Here is a 10,819-nt window from a genome sequence, read left to right on the forward strand (position 1 = left end):
CGAAGCCAGGCTTCCTTTCAAAATCAGCAGTTGATTGTGAAGAGGATCTAAAATAGATCCTGAAGCTGTGCTGTTAATGTCGATCTCAAGTTGAACAAAAGCCATATCTGATTCAATGGAAGAAATCTTTTCGTTATAATTCTTCCTCCGAAAGGCAACTTTGGCAACAATCAGCCCTCTCAAAGTTGCCTTAAACGAGTCCCAAATAATTCTATTTGAGGCAGAACCATTATTTAATAAGAAGAAGTTCTGAGTCTCCGACTTTAGATATGAGATATCCTCCTCATTAGTAAGGAGAGAGCGATCAAAGGACCACGTAGTCGGGTTTTTTTACTACGAAGACCTAACACCAATTTAACCGCAGAATGGTCTGAAAGATGCGAAGGAAAGTAATCTATTGTTTTAACGGAATCAACCAGTCTTTGAGTAATCAAAATAAAGTCAATCCTTGACTTGTGATGATATTTTAGATTCCAAAAAGAAACCCCTTGTTGTTTTCCTGACCTTTGTCGCCAGACATCCACAAACCCATACTGCCTCATAGCGTCTAATAGGAAGGATCTAGTCTTAGACAAAACCAAAGATCGATTATTAGGGGACTTGTCCAAGACGGGGTCCAACACGATGTTAAAATCGCCGGCTAGAATTATTGGTCCTGAAACGGAAAGTAACTGCGAGAAAACTGTTTCCAAACAAGAGGGGTCATCCTGATTCGGACCATAATAGCCGACTATTGTTACTGAAAACCCAGCCATAAGGACTGAGGCTATGGCCCATATACCGGAAGAATCTACAGCCTGTCAGATTAACTAAGCTTTAACTCCTTTTTTGAAAATAATCACAACCCCCCTTGTATGAGAAGTTTGAGTGGTAGAGACTGTAAAATCAATCCATCTATTTTTCTTGGTAAGTGCAGACAGTTCTGAATGAGTTAAATGGGTTTCCTGCAACACCACGACCTGCGCATCCGAGTCCTTCAGATATTGTAGAATTCTATTAGCTAGGGGCTTGGTGCGGAGGCCGTTGACGTTCCAGGAAAGAAAACCTACACTACTCATCTCTCATCCAGTAGACCACGATGATTAAAAATACTATACCAAAGAGGATATTTATAATCACGTTCATAACTTGCTTACAATAATTGTGTGTAATATGTGAGTTACCATTCCAAAAACTACTATTCAGGTTATTGAGGACTTTTTTATATTTTTGCCATCCCTTCGCGCTCACCCCCTCGGGGTGAGAGCCCCTCCACCCGTGAAGAACCCTTGCATTATCTAACCGGAACAGTGTCCAGTAGATAGTGCCCCACTGGTTGACCCCCTGCAAGAAAGATCACCCGCTTACTAATCAAGTGACTGATAAAGAGTGAAAAAATAAAAAGTTTTTGAGAAAAAAGAAAATAATTAATTGAAACTGTGAGCATATTGACTAGTGCATATATGTAGGTACGTCTGCATCTTGATTTCCAGATCAAAAAAATGGAGGATTAAATAGAAAGTCCTGTTAAGTAGTTGAGGTGTAGTAATGGGCACCTAATGTTAAACCTTACGAGCCCCTTTGCCCAAATCCATTAGTAGCTCATCAGCTGCTTGTACAGATCTGATGTGAAACATCTTGTTATTGTACATTACTTTAAGGGCTGCCAGGAACCTGATCTGAGCTGTTGCACCTAATTTTCTAAAGGCATCCAGGCGCCTCCCAAATTCCCATTGCTTTTCAAGTGTGATTCTGGAAAGGTCCGATCTTATCAAAAAAGTAAAACCTTTCCCAGACAAAGACTTTTGTTTCAAGGCCATATTTAGGATGCGTTCCTTTAAAACGTAAGTGTGAAAATTAACTAAGATTTTACGAGGTTTAGACCTCTGAGGATTCAGTTTAAAGGGATCCCTGTGAACCCTCTGAATGTCAGCCGACAGTTCTGCGAGAGTATGCTCTAGAGTCAGTGAGTCCTTCAGTAAGGAGACGATGTATTGTTTGATATCTGACCCTTCAGATCCTTCCGGAACATTCAAAATACGCATGTTCCCCCGTCTCGCATTGTTTTCAAGAGACTCCATCCTCTCGCTGAGAGCCAGATCTTCCCTTGTGAGTTTCTGAATGTCCTCTTTTGCTTGGTTCAAATAGATTGAATGGGTACCAACCGTTTCTGCTAGCACTCCAGTTCTTATAGTGAGCCCTTCAATTTTATTATCAAGCGTTTCACAGTAGTTTTTAAACTCTAGTTGATTAGCAGATGATTCCGCGAATCCTTTTCTTATCTCCAGAGTAAGAGCTGAAAACATCTCCAGAACAGAGGCTGCCGTCATCGGAGAGGGAGAAGAAGAGGAAGGGACCAATAAAGAGTTGGGGTCAAGTAGGGCAGGGACAGCAGAGTCATCTATATCTACATCCCCGATGCTCCTCCTAACTCAGTAAAATCTAATTCTTCAGCCTCGTCGGAAAGTACTGTAGTACGAGATTGAGGTAAGCTCTGCTCTTGCATAGGTGAAGACTGTGGCGGAGACTGCTCTAGCGGGCAGACTGCGTGGGCTGCGTAGGCTGTAGCTCTATCTCTGGATCAAGCGTTCCTTGCGGGCTCGCTACAAGATCAGTAGTTACAACTATTTCTATTACTTGACTAGGGTTCTTCTCAACTCGGTCCTTCAACCCAGGTGATGATGTATCTGCTGGCATGGAGGGTTGGCAATAAGATAAGGAACTGGCCTCTAAGGTTGATGCCATACCTGTATCATCAATCACTTCAGGAAGATGTAAAATCTGAGGAACGACTTTGAAATAGGAGCGAAGTGAAGGAGTAATTTTTGAGCCACTTGGGAGCACCGATTTAGAATCCTTGGTCTTCACCTTGGTTTTACTCTTCACATTTGTGTTTTTAGACTTAAGTTCTGTATTCAAAAAGGAAGATGATTTCTTCTTAGATGATGTATTGACTCCTTTCCCAACCTCTGTTCCCCCTTCTGGGACTCCGACTTTGCTTACTCCAGGTTTCTTTTTACGTCCGCGACCTCGACCTCGTTCAAGCTCGCCTTTGGGAGTATTAGGTGAGCTACCAATAGTCTTTAATGTATCGGGAATATTAGGGTCTTGCAATTTCATCTTATGCTTGAATCCTTTTATTGTCCCAAATTTCTCACCAAAAACTTTAGGACATTTCTCATCCCATTTGGTAATGTTTTCGACGTTTCTCAAATGTCTCCCTGTTTTCCTCCCCATCAGTTACTAAACAAACTTGTACATCACTCCCAGGTCTACGCGTGTGTTTGAATCCCATCCTCGTCGCCAAATTGTAGTGAAGTATAATGTAGTAAATGGCAGCAGACAGAAATACTTCAAGATGTGTATTTATTAGCCACATCTGCAGCAGTCCTAGAGTAACTGTTTCACACAGAATCACTTAACTAGAAATCCACACATGACATTCTAGATTCCAATGACATAGTGTTATGATGTAATGGACCCAAGATCACCACACTTTGTCATCTTGATGGAAGGCTGACTATCACCTAATATTCCTCCAGGAGGGAAATTAGCACTTGAATGGAGCATTGGGGCTCTATTAGGGTTAGCAGGATAGTGTCTGCGAATGCAGTAATTTTGAAGGTGTCCCTATAGAAGGAGATCATGTATACTCAGGAACTGTCTCTGATGCCTTGGGCAAAGAGTTCCTGGAAAAGACCAAATAGGAGGGGAGACATGAAACAGTCCTTACCGGGTGCCCCACAGATGTGGGTAGGAATCAATTGACAACCATTTACCATCACTTTTGCTAAAGGTGGGCCATAGAGTGCCACGAACCAGCCCCTCATTCTGTCACCGAAGTCAAAGCGTTCGAGCACAGCGAAGAGCATGCTCCAATCCACCCTGCCAATGCTTTTCTCTGTATCTAAAGACAGGACATCTGCCGCTCTCCCCTTGCTCCTAGCCAGGTCGATGAGATGGAGAGTGGGTGCAGAGCAGGAATATCGACATAGAAATATCGAGGGACATAAATATCTCTGCAAAGATATTGTGGAGAAGAAATATCGACAACAGAAATATCGTGGACAAGAATATCGACTGACAGGTAATTAATATCGATTTCAAAAATATCGATGTATTAAATATCGTTTACAAAAATATAGTTGACAATAATATTGAACTAACAATAATGTTATGTATTTGTGTGGTTTTAATGAGAATTGTTCGTCATTTTATTATATGTTTTAAAATTTTAGTTGTTTTTAATTTATTTTAAGCTTAATTATGTGTTTTTAATTCTGTAGAGGGTTGTGGGTTTATAGGGGAATAGGGTGGGAAGTAATTTAATTATATAGATGTAAATTATAATTTATAGTAGTTTTTTTATTAGAATTTTGTGTTTTAGGGCCAGATGTAGGAGCCTTAATACCGGTCGGAAAAGGCCGATTCCGTCCGTTTCCGACCGGTATTTGGCTATTGAGATGTAGGTGGCATTTTATTTACAGAATCGGTATATTTACCGATTCGGTAAATATACAGAATCGGTAAAATACCGAATCGGTAAATATACCGATTCTTTAAATCAAGATGTAGGTGGCACTGTAATCAGTGCCACAAGCCCTTACCGAATCGTTATTTACCATGGAATACTATTCCATGGTAAATAACGAATTCCAGTGTACATGCACATCTGTGCATGTACACCTGCGCCATGTGGCACACAGACATGCCCTAAGGGCATGTCTGTGTGTCACATGGCACACAAGCCAGAAACAGGGGTGCAACAGGGTGTCAAAGTGACACCCTGTCACCCTTGCAAAATCGGTAATTTTACTGATTCTGTAATTACAGAATCGGTATTTGCCATTGATTCCTATGGGCTTCAAGGCCCATAGGACTCAATGGCAAATACCGATTCTGTAATTACAGAATCGGTAATTACCGAATCTTACAGATTCGGTATTTTTACCAAATATTTTACCTACATAGCAATTACCGAATAGTGAATACCGAATCTGTAAAATTCGGTATTTACCATTCGGTAAATTGCTATTACCTACATCTAGGCCTTAGTTCTGTAGCGGGTTGTGGCTTTATAGGGAAATGGGTGGGAAGTAATTTAATTATATAAAATGTATTGAATATTTAATGTTAATTGATTAATTTATAATAGTTTAAAAATGAGTTTTTAACTAATTTCAATTAATTAATTAATAAATAATTAGGTTAATTGTTTAATTAATTTTAGGTGTGTGTTGCGGTGTTTATATGTGTACATAGTGTGAAGGGTGGTAAGTCATTTATTTTTGTTTTTGTTTTTCCAAGCAATTAATTTTTCATTGATTCATTATTGAATATTTATAAATGAATTTCCATTAATGAATTAGTCATTATTAATTATTATTAATTGTAATTGTGTAATTAAGTTTAGGTGTGTGTTGTGGTGTTTATATGTGTAAATGGTGTGAAGGGTGGTAATAATAAATGTTTTATTGATTAATTATTGATTGGGGCGGAGCGCGTTGTTCAAAATGATGGTCCTACCTCGTTTTCTCTACACCTTACAGAACACCTATGTCCCGCTACCCCGTGCTTGGTTCCGGGAGCTAGACTCAGATCTGTCTAGGTTCCTCTGGGGGAGTGGGCGACCGCGGATCTCCCTCGCACATAGTCGCATCCCGCCTTATGATGGGGGCCTAGGAGTGACCCATCTTTACCTCCACTATCTTGCCTCCAAGCTGATCGTTATCCACGATTGGTACGCAGGAGGCTGGTCCGACCCGGCGTTCCGGGTGGAGTTGGAGGAGGTGGACTTTCCTCAGATCCAGGCGTTCCTCTATGGGTGCCCTATCCCACAGGCTCTGACACCCATCACTAGGACGGTCTTGCAGGCGTGGCGGGCCGCACTCCGCCACACGGGATGGGACCGCAAACTCACCCGCCAAACACCCCTGTGGCATAGGAACTGGCTCCGGGAAGCGTCTTCTCTGAGTGGGTTCCGTCGCTGGGACCTCATTGGAGTGTCGGTGTTAGAGGATGTCTGGGTGGGGGACCACATTCGAGCCTTTGCTGACATGCAACAGCGATACACCCTCCCCCATACTCAGCACTTTCGCTACCCGCAGCTGCGCCATGCCCTCCATGTGCACCTTCCCAAACCATCTACCCTCCCAGAATTTAGGCCCCTGGAAGCCCAAGTAATGATGGGAGATCTGGGGAGGGAGGGGTGTCCCGTATCTACCGTGCCCTCGTAAATAACAGCCCCGCGTCCCTCGACCATCTGCGAGCCCAATGGGAGGGGTGGGTGGGCCCCCTGGAGGAAGCAGACTGGAGGGATGCCCTTATGGCCCCGCGTACCCTGACCATGTCCTCCAGGCTGTGTCTGGTACAGATTTACTACCTCCACATTTCCTACCTCACCCCGGAGAGGCTCTTTCGTGCCCATTTGAGGGACTCCCCAGACTGCCCCAGACGTGGACACTCCCTGGCTGATTTTTACCACATGGTCTGGCTGTGCCCGGGGCTGGAACGATTTTGGAGAGGGGTGGAGAGAGAATTAACACAAGCCCTGGGTTGGGAGGTTCCCCATGACCCGCTCCAGCTACTCCTGGGAATCTTTGATGGCCTAGATGGTACGAGAGAGGATAAGCGCCTCCTGGGGACGGTGGTGGCCGTGGCCAAGCGAGATATTGAGCGTCACTGGCTGCGAGATGCGGCTCCCACGGTACAAGGCTGGAGACGAGGGGTAGATTGGTGTTGGGCCCAAGAGGAGGCCCTCTGTGAATCCCGAGGGTCGCCTGATCAGTTCACCAGAATCTGGGGGAAATGGTTCAATCTGCTGCCCCCGTAAACACTGATAATAGCTCTGTCCAAGCATTCGTGCTGTTGGTTTGAAATGTGTCATACCCCTTTTTTTTTTTTTTGCCCTCTGTTGTACCTTTGATTGCTGATCTGCTGCTAATGGTCTGTCTTTGTTCTTTGTTTTTGTTTCTAAATGCCCAAAAAAATTGATTATCCCCCAAAAAATGATTGAATATTTATAAATTAATTTCTATTAGTTAATTAGTAATTATTAATGATAATGGTGAAGTTATTTTTAGGTGTGTGTTGTGGATATTATAGTGTTAATTAATGTGTAATTAATGATTTTTTATTATCTTGTTAATAAAAATATATTTAATTTACTATTTTAATTATGTTAATATTGGAAATTACATTTAATAAAAATGTTGATGTTTTTGATTTTTTGTTGTTGTCGGATCCAGCACTTTCCCTACTGTTGCACTCATTGAACCTACTAACCTCCTGAGGCGGAAAGCCGGGAGCTAGCTGTTAATTGATTTTAAAAATTGTGTGTCACTTTGGATAAACTGCTGATTTTAAAGCACCTACTTGCCCAGGCTTCACAGGACTCAGTCCTAAGCACACCGCACAGCTGCCTCTGCGCTGTCGGAGGACTTCCAAACAATCACGGCGCCATTGCCAGCGTGCTGATAGGCCACGCCCCCTTGGAGGCCACGTCCCCTTTTAGAGCAGGTATATAACGCTGAATAATAGCGTCGCCTGCCAGAACCTACTAACCTCCTGAGGCGGAAAGCCGGGAGCTAGCTGTTAATTGATTTTAAAAATTGTGTGTAACTTTGGATAAACTGCTGATTTTAAAGCACCTACTTGCCCAGGCTTCACAGGACTCGGTCCTAAGCACACCGCACAGCTGCCTCTGCGCTGTCAGCGATCTTCCAAACAATCACGGTGCCATTGCCGGCGTGCTGATAGGCCACGCCCTCTTGGAGGCCACGCCCCCCTGTTCCTCCCTCCTCCATAAAAGTATGTGTCTTTACCGTACGCGCAGCGGACGGGCGCAGCGGGCGCGCCTAAGGCAAGCCTGTCTTCGCCCGTCATCGCCAAGTCATCGCCTCTCGCCGGTCCCCCTGCTCAAAATACACGGACGGCATACTATTATGACAAAGATCATCTCCTTGCACTTAACCCGGGCCCACGCTGTGACAAGCTAGAGGGCTGCATTGGACAGACTGCTCTTCAGTGTAATTCCTGTAACTTAGCTATATCTGAGCCGAGCCTACCCCGACACAAAGCCAGCAGAAGGAACCATACCTCGCTCACAATCTCTCAGCTTAATGTCAGGTCCCTGGTAAAGCACCATTCTGAGGTAAATACTCTATTGACAGACGAGAACCCAGACATACTATTCTTGTGTGAAACCTGGCTCAAGGATGAACTAACTAGCATCCCGAATCTTACGTTACCGGATGGATTCTCTATGACTTCCATTAATAGAGACTCTAGGGGAGGCGGCATTGCCGCCATCTACAGAACATCATACACTTGTTCATTTTTGAAGGAAGACATTACGGGATGTGAGTGCGCTCAGTTTAAAATCACCACAAGCCCTCATTTTTCCCTCTCTGGCCTTTTTATCTATAGACCCCCGGGCCCACCTCTAAATTTACAGAGGAACTCTTAGAGATAGCCCATGCTCTGGTTACAAGCTCTGCCAACTTCACGATCTTGGGGGATTTAAACCTCCATTTTGACTCCATCTCGGATCCGACCATCAGTAATCTCCTAGCGGACCTAACAGCCCTGCAGCTGACCCCCCTTATAAAATCCACTTCTCACTCTGCTGGGCACCTACTTGACCCGGTATTCACTAATATTCCGGAAGCCAGAGCTGATCCTCCTAAACCCATGGGTTGGACTGACCACTTCCTTGTCACATTTGTGATATCGGCCGTTACCCAACCCAACAGGGTTTCGCCCTCCTCCTGTCTTAAACGGCCCAAGCACAAACTCCAGAATAAGGATTTTCCTGCCAGCTTAGGAGAACCTAATTTCGAAATCACGAACGACATTAACTCGTCGTATGCCGCTTTTCAGGATTGGATCACCAAAGGACTCGACTCTCTTATACCGGCCAAATGGACTAGAGGACGTAGCACCCCCTCTAACCCATGGTATGACGAGAACTTGAAACTTCTTAGAAAGGAATGCAAAAGAGCGGAACGTTACTGGAGGAAAGACTATAGGGACAAGGACAAAGCTTCTTACTTGACCACACTCAAATCATATCATAAAGCTCGCGCATCTTTCTATGCCAAGGAAATCAACTCCAGCCCCAACCCCACGAAAACGATTTTTAAATTGGTCCAAAAACTACAAAACGGTGGCAACCCTGCCTCGTGTATCTCCTCCACTCAACAGTGTGAGGACCTCGCCACTTTCTTTATAGAAAAGGTGAGGAAGATTTATAACACCTTCTCACATAACCCTTCTGACTGCACTAGCTCTCCCAACTTCCCCTTCAAAGGTTCCAGGCTCACCTGTCTGCCAGCTATCTCCCATGAGGACCTAGCTAAATTCTGCAGAAAGGTGAAATCCGGTGCCCCCTCAGACCCCATGAGACCAGCTCATTTTCTAGGAGCTCTGGACTTCTTTCTTCCTTCTCTGGCCACGCTCCTTAATCTCTCCTTTTCATCGGCCATAGTACCTACATGTTGGAAACAGGCATGGGTCACTCCCATTATCAAAAAACCCACCCTAGACCCCACAAAGCCGGAGAACTACAGGCCCATATCACTGCTCCCCTGGGTGTCCAAACTAGCAGAAGCCCATGCGAACACCGCACTTACTGACCATATGGCCGAAAATAACATCTTGGACCCCTCCCAACACGGGTTTAGGCCTGGGCATAGTACGGAGTCCGCCTTTCTATCCACCACTGAACACCTCCGGAGGATTATGGACACCGGTCAAAGTGCTGCGCTGATACTACTCGACCTCAGCGCAGCCTTTGACACAGTCTCCCATAATATCCTACTGAGTCGCCTGGAAAGCATTGGGATCAGTGATCTGGCCCTTGATTGGTTCCGCTCGTTCCTTACGAGCAGATCCTTTCGTGTCTCAGCCCCCCATTCATCTCCCAATCACATGCTATCGGCCAAGGAGTCCCGCAGGGCTCTGCCCTCAGTCCATCCCTTTTTAATTTGTATATGCAGCCCCTTGCAGCAGTGGCCAAAGAATGGGATCTCACGCTGGTGTCGTACGCCGACGACACACAGCTGGTAATCACCCTCTCTGAGGTGCCCTCTACCTCTGCCACAAGATTTAGGGATGGACTGGCCGCAGTCACCCATTGGATGATGACAAACTGCTTACAACTGAATGCAGGGAAAACCGAGGTGCTACTTCTGGGCAAGAACCCCAGTTGCTGGAATGACCACTGGTGGCCCCCCTTGCTGGGCCCCATCCCTCCTCTCAAACCTCTGGTTAAAAACCTAGGAGTATGGCTGGACTCCGCGTTGAACTACCAAACTCACACTAAAAGAGTAGCAGCTACATGCATAGGGCTGCTGAGAAGCCTTAATCCCATTCTAGGCTTCTTTGACTCCAAAACACGGCAGCTCATTGTCCAATCCACCATCCTTGCCCGGTTGGACTATACAAGCGTCCTATTGTTAGGCGCTAACAAAGCCGAGACAACCAGGTTTCAGCGAATTCAGAACTCAGCGGCTAGGGCAATAGTCGGCCTTCCCAGAAGGTGCTCTGCGAGAGCCACCATACATAGACTCCACTGGCTTCCTGTGGAGGCCCGCATTCAATTTAAGGCCCTTACCACTGCTTTCAAAATACTTAAAGCTGAAGGCCCCGAACTCCTCCGTCCGCTTCTAACACCCTACACCCCCCAACGCAATCTTCGTTCCATGGGTCAACACCTAGTAGTGGTCCCCCGTACGAAACTCTGCTGTATCGGGGGTCGCTCCTTCAGACTATTGGGAGAAAGACTCTGGAACTCCCTTCCCCTGTACATCCGCTGCCTTGACAACTTATCCGCCTTTCG

General features: G+C 45.2%; 1 pseudogene; it reads right to left on the minus strand.

The window, feature by feature from the left end:
• Positions 1-1,541: 1,541 nt before the first annotated feature.
• LOC147662928 (uncharacterized) lies at positions 1,542-2,724 on the minus strand (annotated as a pseudogene).
• Positions 2,725-10,819: the final 8,095 nt, after the last annotated feature.

This window comes from Lissotriton vulgaris, unplaced genomic scaffold (assembly GCF_964263255.1).
Source record: "Lissotriton vulgaris unplaced genomic scaffold, aLisVul1.2 SCAFFOLD_287, whole genome shotgun sequence".
Taxonomy (NCBI): Eukaryota; Metazoa; Chordata; class Amphibia; order Caudata; family Salamandridae; genus Lissotriton; species Lissotriton vulgaris.